Here is a 17,260-nt window from a genome sequence, read left to right as displayed (position 1 = left end):
ATCCCTATTGTTATTTTTGTGTTTATTTTTCCAGAGAAGTTTTATGCTTGTGAAAGCCAATACAGTTATAGGCTGTCTTTTTTCTTACCCTTTTTATGTAAATGGTAGCATCATATATACATTTATTTAAACTTTGTTTTATATTTCAGTATATTTTATATACTGAGAGTATATTTCAAATATCTTTCCATTAATATATTAAAGGACTTTTCAATTTTTAAATCATACATATTATTTCATTATAAGGATATATTTTAATTTATTTAACCAGTACACTATTGATAGACATTTATATTTATTTCAAACTCTTGCTAATACAGTGTTTTCCAATTGGCATGACAGTTACAGATAGATTTACATTAAAATTCTATATCAATAATAGATTCATTTGCAGTGAAATCATATATTGATGACCTAGAACCACCCTAACAATCTAAGGTAACTTTTCATATCTATGTTTTAATTGATGATGTGTTGATTTCCCATTTTAATCATGAAAGATTCCTGGAGAACTTCTCATTAACGGCCATCTCCCATGTTTCCTGCCCCTGCTTGCATGTTAATTATAGTAGGAATTCACTCATTTCTGCCACTCACACATAGGCAGATGATTCATGTGCATCGAGGCAGAAAAAATAATAGCTACAATTGTGAGCTATATATTGCCACGATGGTTAAGAACTTAGACTTTGAAACCATACTGCTTCCACTTGTGACCTTGGGGAAATTAACTTATTTGTATCTGAAGTTAGTGCATCTCTAAAATGTGAATAATAATAGCCCCTACCCAGTGTCTGATGAGTAACACTACCTGTTAGTTAATATTATTACTCTTTTTAGTAAACATTAGCAAATGTACTTATCATTCGTTATAACAGCAAAATCCTTACATTCTGCCTTTAGCTGACTAGCAGACACAGTTGAGGTGGACATTCTTAGAGCTTGTTCACATACTGCCTAGAGCTATCAAACTTGATGAGAATCTGCAGAGCCCTATGGCCAAGCACACTGACCAGAAGCTAACATTTGTACCAATAGTTTTGCACAACCTCCAATTATTCATGCAGGCATAGACAGGGACTTGAATTTATGAACTGCCCCAAACTCCTGATTTTTAAGTTTAAACATAGTGATCTGCACCTATACTTACTTCACTGTGGTCCTCCCTGCATGAATACTTAAATGTTATTGATATAAGTATATATAACTGTTATACCGTTCTCACACTGCTCTAAAGAGCTACCTGTGACTGGGTAATTTGTAAAGAAAAGAGTTTTAATCGACTCACAGTTTCACAGGCTATACAAGAAGCATGGCTGAGAGGCCTCAGGAAACTTACAATTATGGCGGAAGGCGAAGGGGATGTAAGCACATCTCACCATGGTGGAGCAGGAGAGAGAGGGTGAGCAGGAAAGTGCCACACACTTATGAACCATCAGATCTCGTGAGGACTCACTATCACAAGAACAGCATGGGGTAAATCTGCCCCCCAGGATCCAATCATCTCCCACCAGATCCCTCCCCAAATGTTGGGAATTACAATTCAACATGAGATTTGGGTGGGAACACAGAGCCAAACCATATCATATACTAAGTCTAACACCTACCTATTTTTTCAGTATGGTGAGTAATAAAGTAACAAAATTATCAATAACTATTAAAATTAAAGCTATGTTTTAAAATAATAACAACCAGAGAACTTAAGCAAAGTAAAAATGAGTAAAAAAATAAATCCCTCATTGTACTGAGCAGCCCACTGAGACCCCACACAAAAATCACCAATAACATTGAGTCTATGATATGACTAAACTTTCCCTGGGATGCTGGAGCGAAAATTAGAGACAAGATGAAGTCACTGTTGCTGAAAATGGTAAGGGTTAATAATAATATTGATTTAATTCATTGACTAGTTACTGCTCATCAATTTAATGGTGGAGCAATGGCATCTGTGCTCAATCTAATGGCTTTATGTTTATCTGTTCTCCTCAAACCTCTTTAGAAACAAATCAATCTTAACTCCCCAGTTAAACACAATTTTTCAAATACAAATGTGCTATTTAACTTCCCAAATATTATACTTTTAAAGCTGGCTCTGAAAAATAAAACAGAGGTTAACAAATATAAATGGTGAATATAGTTCTAGTACATAGGATTCTAATACATAGAGTTTTTTATTTCTCATTTTCAAAATAAAACCTGTATAAAGAAAACAAAAATGCATCCCTTGAGCTGGATTGTCTTGTGGCACCTTGGAACCATTTCCACTCCCTCCTTTGCTCTTTCCTCTACTGCAGGAGCTTCAGGCCTGAGTACATTACCCAGATGTCCTAGATACTGGGCTCCCATTGGAGGTCTGCAAATCAGTGGTACCTGTGTGAGTTACATGGCAGAAGGGAAGAAGGGTTATAAGGTCTCCCATGATGGAGGGAAATCACATGGGCTTCAGCAGAGGACAGATCTGATAATTTTGCTCCCATTTCCTGGAAACAACGCTACTTCAGGACTACAGTCCATCAGGCCATCAGTGGTGGTTCTCTGAGATTCCTGCCCTTCCCGATTTTCTGAAGAGTAGCAGTGGTTTCCTTGACTTTTGTGCACTCTGCTCTTACAATGATTTTGTAAATCTTTGATCTCCTCTGTTAAATCCCTTCCCACTTGAACATCTTAGAGCTGATTCTATTTTCCTCTCTAATTGAGACTGATACAGAGGTTGGTACCAAAGGTAAAGACTAGCAGAATGTTTTCCTAACTTTGGACTGACACAGGGGTTTCCTGGCTCTTCTGGGGTTCCACCTTCCCATCAGGTGTGGCCATGCACCCAAGAGCTGGCCAAAGGAATGGGAGCAGAAACCAGGTTCCCTCCTCCAGCCTGGCGCTTACAAACCTGCCAGATGTCACCCACTTTTCTTTCCCTAGCACCTGCTGAATGGAGCTGACTCCTGAGGAGAACAGATTTCATGATGGAGAAGCTGCATGTTCCCAGTTGGGTATAGAACTCCTCTATTTTTGCTTCCCACCCCCTGAAATCTTCACTAGAATAGGAAGAGCAATGTTTTATTGTGAGAAGCCACTGAAATATTGTGATGGTTTTTTATAGCAATTATCCTACTCCAATTAATGTATTGTCCTTGAAAGTAGGGACTATGTATTAGGCCATTTGGACTGTTATAATGGACTAAGACCAGATACTTTGTACACAACAGAAATGAAGTTCCCACATTTCTGGAGGCTGGGAAGTCCAAGATCAAGAGTCTGGCAGATTCTGTATCTGACAGGGTCGGCTTTCTGGCTCATAGATGGTGCTTTGTTGCTTTGTCCTCACATGGTGAAAGAGGCAAGGTGGCTCTCTGGAGCCTTTTTTATAAGGGCACTAATCCTATTGTTCTCATGATTAAATTACCTCCCAAAGGCTTCATTTCCTAACACCATCATATTGGTGATTACCTTTTATCATATGAGTCTTGCGAGGACCCAAACATTTAGATCCTGGCAGACTATATGCCACAATTTTTGTTTTTCCCATGGATCTAAGTATATATCTCTGTATATGTATATGTGTATATATATACACAAGTATATATCTAATAGATAGTAAATGCTTGCTTTGTGAAAGAAGAAAATAAAAGAAAAAGATAAATGTATTTAAATAAGGATAGTTTAACAATTGGGTGATCATTGGAGAAGGCTAGCTTCAATCTATAGTAGTGATTATTATGTCACATGTGTTTGAATGAGAAGAATGTACTAATCTTCCAGGTTGTGTTGGATGTTATGGCTGAAGGCAAAAGTTAGTAAATGTAACAGAGAGGTTGAAAGCACAGACACTGGGTTCAAACCTGCTCTGTCACTTACTAGCTGATTATTTTGAAAAAGATACTTAGACTCTTGGTGTTTCAGTTTATTTATCCATCCATTTCATCTGGGAATGATACTCACAGTGTAACTGTCACAGGGCTGCTGTGTGGGTTCCATGATTTTACATTTTTAGAGTACTGTGAAGAGTGCCTGGCACATCATATTGTGTTTGTTAGTATTGAATATAAAAATATTAACAGGTAGCCCAAGTCTTCTTGGTTTTGGCCATATTTTATGCTGTTTCTTTTCTATAATATCCTCCCCTCCTACATTAGTTTTGTACTGGTTGACATAGAGTCCTATTTAATAGAGTGATAGAAAAACATGTGCTTTTTCCTCATCTTTACAGTGTTTAGATGTATTCTGGTTTGTCAGAATTCTTGATTAGAGTCAATAACAGTTTCTTATCTCAGACTTATCATTATTGCATTCTGTTCAAGTCAACAGTAAATTTCCTTTTTCTTTCACAACAGCTTTAAAACTTAGTAAGGGTTTAATTTTATCTTATGATTTTTGAAGACCTTATGGAAATCTTTTAGCAATTCGGGGTTTTATAGCCTGAAAACACCATGGCCTGTGCCACAGATTTCTCTTTCTATTTGTATTTTGTGTGTAATACACAGCCAATGTCCCTGCTTGCTGTAACACTTTTCTCTCAGTTGCATGTTGTCACATTCAGTATGTCTAACTTGTTTGCCCACCACTACTTTATTCATCACACTCTCAGTTTTCCTTTCCTCCCTTTACTAATGCTCGATGCCCAACTCACTGACTTTTATGTCTTTCAGTTTCTCTGTGTTCCCATCTGTACATTCACACACACAGCTGTGATTTTCTTCTCCTGTCACACCTACTTTTTTGCTGAAATCAGCCATGTGTTCTCAGTAAAGCTTTCATACGCCCTCCAAAAGAACTTTTTAATGTAATGTGTAGTCTTTTGTCACTGCAGTGAACAGCACTTACGAAATGCTGTTTTTAATTTGTGCTGCAGAGCTCAAATGCATCATGTTCCTCTCTGAATTAGAGATAATGACCAGGTCAACTAACCAATATTATGACAACTTCCAACTAAATATCACTTCTCCCTCCACCTCCACCCACCCAATACAGTCATATAAACTCATATAAGTCTGTGGAGTGTAGGAAGAATCTTCAGGAAGACGGCATGCCTTTGATACCAGTTTGTTGCTGTCCTTTATATCTTTGAAATAGAGTGACACACACATTAAGACCCTTAAACCAAATGCTGTGTCTTTCTTCTTTGATTAGAAAGAATCTTTACCAGAATTTTGTCATTGCTTATTCCTGAATTCAAAAGACAAAGAATAGCTTATGATGAAGAGACCAATACTTAGTGTTCTATGTGCAAGGTTCTTGGTGGAGTTTACAAAGTAGACCCTTTACAAATTAAAATGTTTTCTAAAGAAGTTATTTATTAAAAGAGCAGTTGTTAAATGTGTCTGTACTTGCATTGTTAAATGTGTCTGTACCTTGCATTAGTTTGATGTTGTCTTCAAGGGCTCCAGTGTCTTGAAATTGCAGACAGAGTTGGGCCACAAAGAAGAGGAGTGGGTAGGGGTAGAGACAAACACAGAGATACACAATGGAAGGCTTTTTGCGGCATCTGAGTTCATAAAATCTATCCTAAATGGAACAAACTAGGCCCCCAAGCAAGGTCCCACCTTGGGGATGGCTCTGACATCTCTAATATTCTAATATCACTGCAGTTCATCTTCAGTCTCTTCCCATCACGGCTTTGGCAAGGCCCTTCAGGCCCTTTTTCGTCATTCTCTGAGGCTCCCTTGCCTTGCTTCCTCCCCCTGGCTCCCCGGCACCCCCTTGGCTGCACCCTGTCCTGTCTGGGTTTCAAGGTCACGTGTTCTAAGTCTTTCTCCCCCACCTCCCACTTCCCCACATTGCTCCTATCACATTTTATTATCCTCTCAGCTTCTTACTCATTTATTAGTTTGTTGAGAGAAAGAATGAGATCTGATTTATCCTTTCTGCATATAAAACAGGGATATCCTGCAGGGGTATAGTACAGTGCAAAGGTTCAATATATGTGCAGTAGGAAGAATGAATATTGACCCTGTGCCTCAAGATCTTGTTGGCTTATGGGCTGACTGATAAAGTGTACATGGGTAAGAACACACCTGTGATTTAGCCTTCCTTGAACACATTTAAATATTTTTATTGTTAGAAAATAAACATGCTCATTTTGAAAACTTCAACAAAACAGAACTATATGAAGTAGAGAGCTTCTTTTCTGTTTTTCCTCTAGCCCACTGCTCAAAGAGATCCATTATTGGTGTGTAACGTGAACACTCTGATAACGATGCACTTCTGTGCACAATCACACAAACACATTTATAATATATGAGTTGCTGTAGATTTAGCTATCCATCTATCTATCTATCTATCCTTTATTTAAAAAACTATGAAGAAATGCATGACAATCTTGTCCATGTTCTTCAACAGTGAATATGGCACCTGACCTTTCCTTATGACTCATGCTTATCTATATGAATACCTATCACGACACACCAGTGATTTAGAGCCTCACACTTGCTGAAATCCTGTGATGCCCCCTAAAACTGTAGAGTCTATAAAGGTTCTTCACCCAGTGATGACAGAGAGCACTGTATTTTTTCCTATGCCTGATTTCAGCATTTCTCCAACTCCTGCTTAACTCTCGGTTGTTCTTTTTGCTGCTTTCAGTTGCTTGCTTCTTTCCTTCTAATTTGTTGTCCATAATTTATTACATTTGCAAATGAGGTTACCAGTCTTGCTAGAGATGTACATAAAGTGAAGGTGAAGAAGTTCTAAGAGAGGGCTTCAGAGGGTTCTTTTCTAAAGCAGATACACATACCTTTGTGCATAGCCTTTGTGATTCAAGACTTACATGCAGAAGAGTTCCATGTCAGGTTGCTGACAGGTGAGATCAGCCAAAGCAACCGAGACCTTGTGTTCAAAAGTGTCCCTACCACAGGGCTCGGCTCTGAACTGCAGAGTGTTGCTGGTTGACAAGACAGAGAATCATATTGCGACCTAAAAAAAAGGCTTACAAAAACAACAACAAAATAAGCTTTCTTCCTATCAGCCACAGGATAGCTTAAATCTTGGAGTCATGTGAATTGTTGAGAGTAACTAAGAACTATCAGCTTTAACATACAGACATATTACAGGCAAAAGAAAATAAAGGGTTGGGGGAAGGGGGAGAAAGCCCTGTCAGTAGCTTTGAGCTGCCTCATTTTTTTAATGAAAAAATTGTTACAAATGGATTCTTCAGCATATGTTATTAATTTCATTATCCTGGCTTCTTGCCAGTTAAGCATCAAGCCCTGGTTTTTGTGATTTCAGTTGCAACTAGTAAAACTCATGAGGGCATTAACAGAAACAGACAAGAGAACGTTTTTTCAAATCCACCGCAAGTGACTATTTTAAAGGCTTTTATTTCATAAAACTAGTTGGAACGTTTGTTTTTGTTGATGAGAAGAATTATGCTTTCCTAAAATATGATATTTCCAGCCTATACTAGCCTTATTTAAAAGACTTTGAATAAATTATTGATACTGGCAAGTAAAATATATTTATGTTATGTTTTAGAATGTATAAAACTTTATAAATGTTCATAAAAGTCTTACTTTTTACCTTTTACTGCACTACATAGTTTTTTTAAAAAAATAATAATGAACATTATAAAAACAAAAATGCTTTTCTTCCAGATGAAGATATTATGATAAATACTTTGAGAGCAGAAAGGCAAATGCAGTATTAAAATTTCATCATGAAGACTCTTTATTATACCTTTTGAAATAGTGCAATTCTATTATTAAAAGGCATTATCCATGTCACACAAAACACTCAGGAATTAGCATGTACCTTACTCTTTAAGCCGACATTTATTGAGTGCCAATTATCAACCAAGCACTTTAATAATACTACCTCGCTGTTTATCCAGCGCACATTTCATACCAGGCAATGTGTTAAGTGTTTTATATAGAGTCTTTTAAAAGAAATATCTACAAACCTTTGAACCAGGTATTTCTAGCCCCAATTACAAATAATAAACTATAATCAGAGACAGTTTGTCTTGCCCAAGGTCTCACTGCTAATAAATGTGCATAAGGAATTCTAATCCTTAGGGAATATTTAACTCTAAGTTTTAGGGCGACCAACAGTTCTGGTTTGCCTGGCACTGAGGAGTTGCATAGGATAAGGGATTTTTAGTACTATAGCTGGAAAATGTCTAGATCCTCCACAATGGGTTGGTCACCCTATTAGAATCTGTGATTTTACCTGCTGTGCTGTCCAAACTTGCCCTGCCCTCCTCCTCCTGCTTTCTTCCTTCAAAGTCCATCAATTGCCTGAATGATGCATTCTTTTTCCTTTCTTTAACCTTGAGCAATAGTCCTCACACCACTTCATATTTTCAAATTTTGAAAATCCTTCTAAGAACCAGGACATTTTAAATTAATATATCCATTCACAGATGCATTCATTCCTTTGTTCAACAATGATTTATTGAATACTTTCCATGTGGCAGACTCAGGGGTTACAATGGTAAACCAAGTCTGATTCTTGCAGTGCTTACATGGATGGGAGCAGGGACAGATAAGAAACAGATAAGTATATTCTACATCTGCCAGTGATTGAGGTTTGTGAAGCAGAGCAAGGACAATGGAATGAGATCAGGCTTGTTTTGTAATTTCATATGCTGTAATCAGGGAAGGTGTCTCTGATGAGGTGACCTGTGAGCAGTATTGAGATACAAGGGAGCATGGTATGGAGGTCATCAGGCAGCACAGAGCCAGCGGAGGGAGCAGGGTTGGTTCAAGTGGGACCTCCCAGGCTCTACTAAGGAAATTGTTGGGAGGAAGTTGTGTATGAATGGGAGGTCCACTCTTTTTTTTTATGTTTCCCTTTCTCTGTGTAGAAGGCATAAAAGCAGAGTATGGAACCCGAAGAAGGCTCCCTTGAAATTTTCTACTTTGCAATTTAGCCCTGCTGACTAAGATCAGGTTAGAAGTTAGGACTGGAGAAGTAGAAATAGCCAGATGGTGATGAAAAAGAATTATGCCTAAAGTCTCATATTCCCGATCTTTATTGTGATTCTCAATGCACAACTTGGAATTGATGAGACTCAGTCATGTGAGCTGATACTTTCTTGAGTCCCTAAATCAAATAAGACAGTTATTAATAGTAAGCAAGTTCTCAGATTTTTTTGGTTCTAAGGTTTTAGCTGAGTGAAAGTATTAATAATAATGACAATAATCACATAAATAACTTGCATTTGAATAGTGATTTATAATTCTCAATGCATTTTTCTTAGCATTATCATTTATTCCTCACAAAACCCAATGGGGTACGCACAAACATATTAGCAATGCCATTTTATACATGATGAGTTTAAATTCTCAAAAGTAAAAGTTAGGTGATTTGTCCAAAGCCATATTTGTAGAAGTCGATGGGGCCAGGACTGCAACACAGACTTTATCCTTCGTTCAGTACATCCATGTATATTCTCCATGTTATTTTAAAGTGATGTTTCTATTTGGAAACTGTAAACTAAGGGAAAAGTGTCAAGTCTAGAAGTACATGTTTCCTTTGCCAACATCAAGCACCATTCCACTGCCACGCTGCAGTGACTCAATCCATTCTGCTTTCAGGTTGAGTGTTCTGCTCATTGTGAAAAACTTCTTCATGATCTGAAAGGTGAGACAGCAGTTGAAGATTCTTATTCTCACTCTGCTCCCAACTGTCTTCTGATCATCTTTTAATTCCCATTTACGTAGTGGAGGACTAGGGGAGAGGTGGGAATGGTTAATGGGTACCAAAAACACTTAGAAAGCGTGAATAAAACCTACTAGTTGGTAGCACAACAGGGTGATTATAGTCAATAATAACGTTTTGTACATTTTAAAATAACTCAAAAAGTGTGCTTGGAATGTTTGTAACTCAAAGGATAAATGCTTGAGGAGATGAATACCGCATCTCCGATTTCCTTATTTCACATTGCATACCTGTGTCAAAACATTTCATGTATCCCATAAATATATACACCTGCTATGTGCCCAAAAATTTAAAAATAAAAAACTAAGCAAATTCTCATTTCTCTTTCTTTCTGAGCACCTATGTAGTCTAGATGAAAGTAGACCTCTTATCGGCCCCCTTTTTTTATCTCCTATCTCAACCCAGGAAATATTAAAACATTATTTCAAACACATTGGTCTCAATTTAGAACAACCTCAAATTTTACTTACCCTTTAAAAAATTGTTTGATTCTAACCCTTCTTCAAATTACTTTCCGGACTCTCTAATTTTCACACCCAACCTTCTTTTAAAAAATATATTCCCTATCTTCTTTCTTCTTCATCCTGTTCTTGCTTTAATCATTTCATTAAATACTGTCATTTTTGCCAAATTGTCTTCTTTCTTCCCATCCTCAGAGACTGCCAAAGCTTTCAGCCTTCCTTATCTTTTGCACTGAACTCACCTATCCCTAGTGCTCCTATTACCAGTTTTCTTTCCAATCTAATCTTTCCTCACATTGCTGCAGAATGTTCTTTCCAGCCCAAACTGATTCTGACAGTCTCCAATGCAAAGCAACCTCTGTTGACTTCCATGACCTGCAATATGTAATCCAAATTCCTTAGCTTGGCACACAAGACCCATCACAAGCTGGTCCAAACCTCATTTTTGAACTTTATTTCCTGCCTCAATCATTCTTTCTCCTTTCATGGCTCCATGCAGGTGCAAATGCTATTTCTTCTGCCTGGTAAATGCTCATTCATCCTCTAACACCCAGCTCAAGGGTCACCTTCTCCCATTCCCCTGTGTGATTCCAAAGTATGTTGATTATATCCTTTCAACAGTTCTCACCATATGGCAATACTGTTTTTCCATTCATGTGTCTGTCTCCCCAACTATGCTGTGTTTTGCTCAATGCTTGGCACATAGTAGGTTCTTCATAAACTTTTCAGTAAGTATTGATATGAATAAAGAAATTCATGAATGAAGTAAGGGAAGTAGGTAATGTTATAACATAAATATCAACACTTATGTCCTTTTTTTATTCACCAAGAGGGAATAAAAGTTCAACGTTACAATAAATAACTTACATGAAAGTGTGTGTGTGTGCGCGTGCATACACACATTTGCCTCAGTAACTATTCCCTAAGTGTGTTTCAACTACTGTAGTTTTAACAGCTGTCATATATGTAAATATTGCAATAAATTTGAGGTTGCAGTTTTATGGCACTGAAGTGAAAATGAAAAATTCCAGTGAAACACTAGACTGCAGCAGTATCATAGAGGCTAAACATTACAGAACACTATCACAAGATGTAAAACCATGTGAAGTCGTGAACCTTTTTTAACCTCTTATAAAAATGCATTTTTAAGGGATTAATAACATAGCTTCTATAAGATATAAAAAGATAGATATAAGATGTAAGTAAGATATAAAATGATAGGAGCATATCACAAAAAAGTAGATAAAATTGGATCAAGAAAACTAAATATTCAATAATACGTAAAAATTATTTCTCTTTATTCTTTTATCTTTTCAAATTTATCTGTAACATATATGTATTATTTTAATAACGGGAAAGACAAGTAAAACATAGTGTGCTTACATAACTGTAAGCTCTTTAAGTCAAAGAAACAGTTTAACCAGTGGCCAAATAAAATTTTTAGCTACTTCGCTATTTCAATGTTATCATTAACAAATTTAATGTTTTTATATTTCTTTAAAAATAAGATTGTTTTCTTCTAATTTTAAGAATAACTTATTTGTTGTGGTGAATATCTAAAGGACAAAAAATTTAAATTACTCATAATTACACTAGCTATAGCAAGTGGAATTACGGCTTATTGACTAATTGTTTCAATATATCTTCCTTATTCAGCCATACAGCATATACATTTCTGTGTCCTTTTATTTTAACCTATTAGTCTGTCTGAATTTCTGATTATTTCTTTAGGAAAGTTAGTCTTTGTATAGAGATGATTCCCAAATTTACATCTCCAGTCCTGACCTTTCCACTGAGTTCCAAATATAAGCTCACATATAAAACTTCTTCCTTAATGGCTTCAGGCATTTCAAAATCTAGCAGACATCTCAAATTCAATCAGGCCAAAGCAACAACTGACTCACCCTGCCACATTTCCCTGTTGAAACTCTCCCTCCCAAGTGTTCCCATGTCATAAAAGAACCCCAACATGGGTAGGCCCAGTTGCTTAGGTCAATAACCCATGGGTCATTCTTAATTTCTCTCCTTGCAGCTTCCTCCATCCAAGAGCTATAGCACCCCATTCAAAATGTGCCCTTCAAAGCTTTTAATCTCTCCTGGTGCCTGCCACACTCTTGTGTAGTCTCCATCATCTCATCTCTAGACTGCTTCAGTAATCTTCTCATTAGCCTTTCTACTTGCAATCCTGCCACCCTATGAAACCTGTTCAAGAGTACACTACAATATGAATTATTTTGACTTGTATGTAATATGACTGGAAAATGTCAGTCATCACACTGAGACTGAGAGCTAAGCTGACAGACATGCCATCTAAGGCCCATGCCTCCCCCTTGAGCTCTTCCCATCAGTACTTTGCAGGTAAATGTTTAAAAAGTGGAAGTAATAAAAGTCCTGGTTTGTAGCATTTGCTGATTACTCTGGTGTACATACTCCTCTGGTATAAATACTTACTGATTTCAAGCTACCAGTGTGATGTCACTGACCATGGAATTGAAAAGAGATGTTTGTAATCAGCTCTTAGAGGCAGTATGAGGATTTTTGCATCGATGTTCAGCAAGGATATTGGTCTAAAAATCTCTTTTTTTTTTTTTTGTATCTGTGTCAGGCTTTGGTATCAGGATGATGTTGGCCTCGTAAAATGAGTTAGGGAGGATTCCCTCTTTTTCTATTGATTGGAATAGTTTCAGAAGGAATGGTACCAACTCCTCCTTATACCTCTGGTAGAATTCGGCTGTGAATCCGTCTGGTCCTGCATTTTTTTGGTTGGTAGGCTATTAATTATTGCCTCAATTTCAGAGCCTGCTATTGGTCTATTCAGGGATTCAATTTCTTCCTGGTTTAGCCTAGGGAGAGTGTAAGTGTCCAGGAAATTATCAATTCCTTCTAGGTTTTCTAGTTTATTTGCGTAGAGGTGTTTATAGTATTCTCTGATGGTAGTTTGTATTTCTGTGGGGTTGGTGGTGATATCCCCTTTATCATTTTTTATTGCGTCTATTTGTTTCTTCTCTCTTTTCTTCTTTATTAGTCTTGCTAGCGGTCTATCAATTTTGTTGATCTTTTCAAAAAACCAACTCCTGGATTCATTGATTTTTTGGAGGGTCTTTAGAGGCAGTATGAACAGGTCACAGCACATCACTGGGACCCAGCACACTGGGTCTTTTTGCTCCCAGTGCACACTCTTCTGCTTTAGAACCTTTGCATCTCTTCCACCAGGACCAGACGTGGCTGGTTACATATTGTTATTCGATTATCAGCTGAAATATCACCTGTGGTAATTAATTTGATGAGTCAACTTGGGTAGGCTACAGTGCTCACTTGCTTGGTCAAATAAGAGCAAGACCAACTTGCTTGGTCTTCATGACTGTGAAGATAAATTTTAGATGTGATTAGTCAGTAGACACTGAGTAAAGCATCTCATCCTCCATAATGTGAGTGAGCCTCATCCAACAGTTGAAGACCTTAAGAGAAAAGACTGAGGTCCCTGAAGAAGAAGAAATTCTTCACACCTGTAATCCCAGCACTTTGGGAGGCCGAGACGGGTGGATCACGAGGTCAGGAGATCGAGACTATCCTGGCTAACACGGTGAAACCGTGTCTCTACTAAAAATACAAAATTTGGCGGGTGCGGTGGCGGGCGCCTGTAGTCCCAGCTACATGGGAGGCTGAGGCAGGAGAATGGCATGAACCCGGGAGGTGGAGCTTGCAGTGAGTGGAGATCCCGCTACTGCACTCCAGCCTGGGCGACAGAGCGAGACTCCGTCTCAAAAAAAAAAAAAAAAAAAAAAAAAAAAAAAAAGAAGAAGAAGAAGAAATTCTGCCTGCAGACTGATTTCAGATGCGGTAGTGCAACGTCACTCCTTCCTTGGGTTTCCAGCCTCCTGGTCTGGTCTGCCCTGCAGATTTCAGACTTTCCTGCTCCCACAATCATGTGAGTCCATTTCTTTTCTTTTCTTTTTTTTTTCTTTCTTTTTTTTTTTTTTTTTCCTGAGACAGAGTCTCTCTCTGTCGCCCAGGCTGGAGTGCAGTGGCAGGATCTCGGCTCACTGCAAGCACTATCTCCTGGGTTCATACTATTCTCCTGCTTCAGCCTTCCGAGTAGCTGGGACTACAGGCGCCTGCCACCAGAGTTATTTCTTAAAATAAACCTTTTTCTGTCTCTGTTTCTCTCTCTCTACACATACATATATGTATGTACTTAAGTGTGTAACTATCTATCCATCTATGTATCCATCTGTCTATCCATCTAGAGAGATGTATACACATCCTACTGGTTGTTTTTCTGGAGAACCCTCACTAATACATCACCCTTCAAAGAGAGTTTCCCTGACATTCCCTGGTCACTCTTTAACATATTACTCCAATTTATTTTCTTCACTCTATGTATCACTTTCTATAATATCTTACTTATTTGTTTATGTACATGGCTATTGTCTGTTCTCTCCCGGCCCCACTAGAATTAAAGTACTATAAGAACAAGTACCTGGCCTGCCTTGTTAATTGCTGTATCTATCATCTTCTTTGCCTGTCACAAAGTGGTGTTTTTCAAAAGTTTGGTCAATGAGTAATGCTAAGAAATGTGGTTAGGGGGTCAAAGAAGATATTTTTTAAAATGTAAGACTCTTGGTACTTTAAATGGTTTATAGAAAGCTTGTATCAGTTAAAACTGTCATCAGTGTCAGTATTAGAGTGACTATCTCAATATTCTCTCATTTACATCCTGCATTACTATTTTGGACAAGTTCTGCTAATATAACAAACCCCTTAACCATCCCTTATGTCCTACTAGTCCACTGCTCAAAAGAATATCTTCAGATTAGACAACCTGACATACACATGTATCTCATAGCATGATACAAAACACCTCTTTACTTTCCTTCTAAATGACCAACTATTTCCTTCTAAATGACTCAACTGAAATGAGGCTATTTCAGACAGACATAAGAGAGTCATCCTCCCTTTCCAACTATCTCAGTTTTATTTCTCTCCATCCTAGCCCTGGGGTCAAAGAGGGATCTCTAGTAGCGTTGCAATCCTGCAAAATAGGAGGGAATCAAGAAAAACAGTTCCTCCAGACCTAGGCTCACAGCAAAACATTAACACAGCAATTAACCTGCTCTTATAACATGATACTTGTTCTCTGTCTCTTCCCTATACTTGAAGAGTAGCTGATTATTGTAGCTCTGTATTACATTTTTAATAACCAGTAAAGCAAGCCCCCCAGAATACCTCTTCAAGCATTTCTTTGATTTTTTTTATCTTTTTTTATTCTCAGACTATGGTCTCAGAAGGGAGATTGGGTGAGCAAACCCCTCTAGTATAGGGTTGGGCTGGCAGGTGGGATGGAGGATGTGTGAAATGTCGTTGTACCTCCCCTTGTCCCCCCTAATCCAGGAGACAAAGTGATATCTCATTTTAAGTTGGTAACATGTTTTATTATATTTATTAGTGACATATATTTTCCTCATCTGTGAGCTCTTATTTACAGGCACTTGGACCTTTTTCCTCTTGGTAAACTTACTGGTTGGCATGAGCTCTATTTAATGACATAACCCTTTGTCATTTTTCTGAAAATACTTTTCAAGTTTATTGCTGACCCCTTAATTTTGCTTATGAAAGGATTTAATGTATCACAGTTTGGGCTTTTTATATTGACTTTTTTCTTCTTTAGTGATTACTTCTTCTTTTTCTGAAATCTGGAATTATATTATTATTTATATAAATTATCATTTTATTTTTTGACATTTTTAATTTTCTGAAATGTGGTTATAATATTTGAACATAGTTGATTTAATCCACTGTTACAGCGGCATTCATTATATATCTTTGTAACTTTTTTGATTTTTCAATCGTATTTTTATTTAATGATTTCATTTGGTTTATTGGAGTTTTGTTTGTTTGCTTATTGTTATTTGCAGTGGTACTGTTGTCATATAGAAAATACTTATCATAATTAGGATTTGTTTCTAGTTTTTTTTTCCTATTTCTTGAATCTGCCTTTTGGTTCTTGAATCAAAACCACTCTGCCTTGTTAATGTAGCCCTGTATTACATTTTTAATAACCAATAGATCAAGCCCCAGAATACCTCCTCAAGCATTTCTTTGATTTTTTTATCTTTTATTCTTTTATTATAAGCATCTTTAATAGGTGCTTATGAACTCAAGAAAATCCCACTAGGAGTTCCACTGTCATACACAATAACTAGAACCTAGTATGAGAAAAATGTCTCCCTTTAAAATGTCAAGGCTGTTACCCGGCAACATGAAAAGACGACTGACTCTTAATTAAACTTAAAAAATTATGGTAAACAAGTTAAATGAATACATGATAGGTGAAAACTACAGAGAAAATTTTGGGTAAATACCTGATTTCTGGATCCAAGGCCAGAATACCAATCTCCCCATCTCCCATCTTCACACAATTGAACATTCTGATTCTTAATGAGCACATATTCTTTGTGATGAAAAAGATTTTGTCTTCTTTCAACACTCAGTTGTATATGCTACACATTCAGATCCCTGAAGTAAATTTTGACCTTGCATCTACAACATAGTACGCATGAAAAATTCATTTCAACTTTCATTTGAAGTGTGAAGGAAGCATTATATGTCTTATAATACAGGAGGGAGATTACCAAAGGAAAGAGGAAAATGATCAAATTAAGCAAATCTCATAACTCTTTTCTTTAAACAGAGGGGTAAACCAAAGCTAAAAGCATTCCAATGCATGACTCAATTCTCCTCCTGATCCTGTATAGTTAAAGATTGTGTGTTCATAGAAGGCTCGCTTCACTAAGGAAACCACAGTGAATCTATTATGCAGGAGCTCTTATTTCAGGATGTTGCTGCAAGAATTCCTTAGGGTTTTTCCTGTAACCTTGAGCAACCTCTTTAGACATCATTCACCAGTTACACACAACTATATATAATCATACACTACAAGGCACAAAAATTTCCCTTACTTTCAATTAGATTAGAAAGCCATATTTTTCTCAAAAATATTTTTAGTCCTTTTCCCCCCAAAGTTTATAATTACTTCTTTTATTTATGATTGTATGGAACAACTACAGTTCTTAAATTAAGAGGATTTTTCAGTGAACTTTAACCTTTCTGTTGCAGGGCAAGCATAAATACTCGATTGTTGTTTGATTATT

The 17,260-nt window shown here is 37.1% G+C and overlaps 1 long non-coding RNA gene across 1 annotated transcript; it reads right to left on the bottom strand.

Annotated features, from left to right (window-relative positions):
• Positions 1 to 9,336: 9,336 nt before the first annotated feature.
• LOC112622076 lies at positions 9,337 to 16,619 on the bottom strand. The gene is made up of 2 exons (XR_003118932.1): positions 16,472 to 16,619; positions 9,337 to 9,657 (listed from the first exon to the last, which is right to left on the bottom strand). It is a non-coding gene; the product is annotated as an uncharacterized LOC112622076 (long non-coding RNA).
• Between the last annotated feature and the right edge of the window lie 641 nt (positions 16,620 to 17,260).

Source organism: Theropithecus gelada, chromosome 4 (assembly GCF_003255815.1).
Source record: "Theropithecus gelada isolate Dixy chromosome 4, Tgel_1.0, whole genome shotgun sequence".
In the NCBI taxonomy this organism is placed as follows: Eukaryota; Metazoa; Chordata; class Mammalia; order Primates; family Cercopithecidae; genus Theropithecus; species Theropithecus gelada.
This window is presented reverse-complemented; position numbering and strand designations above follow the sequence as displayed.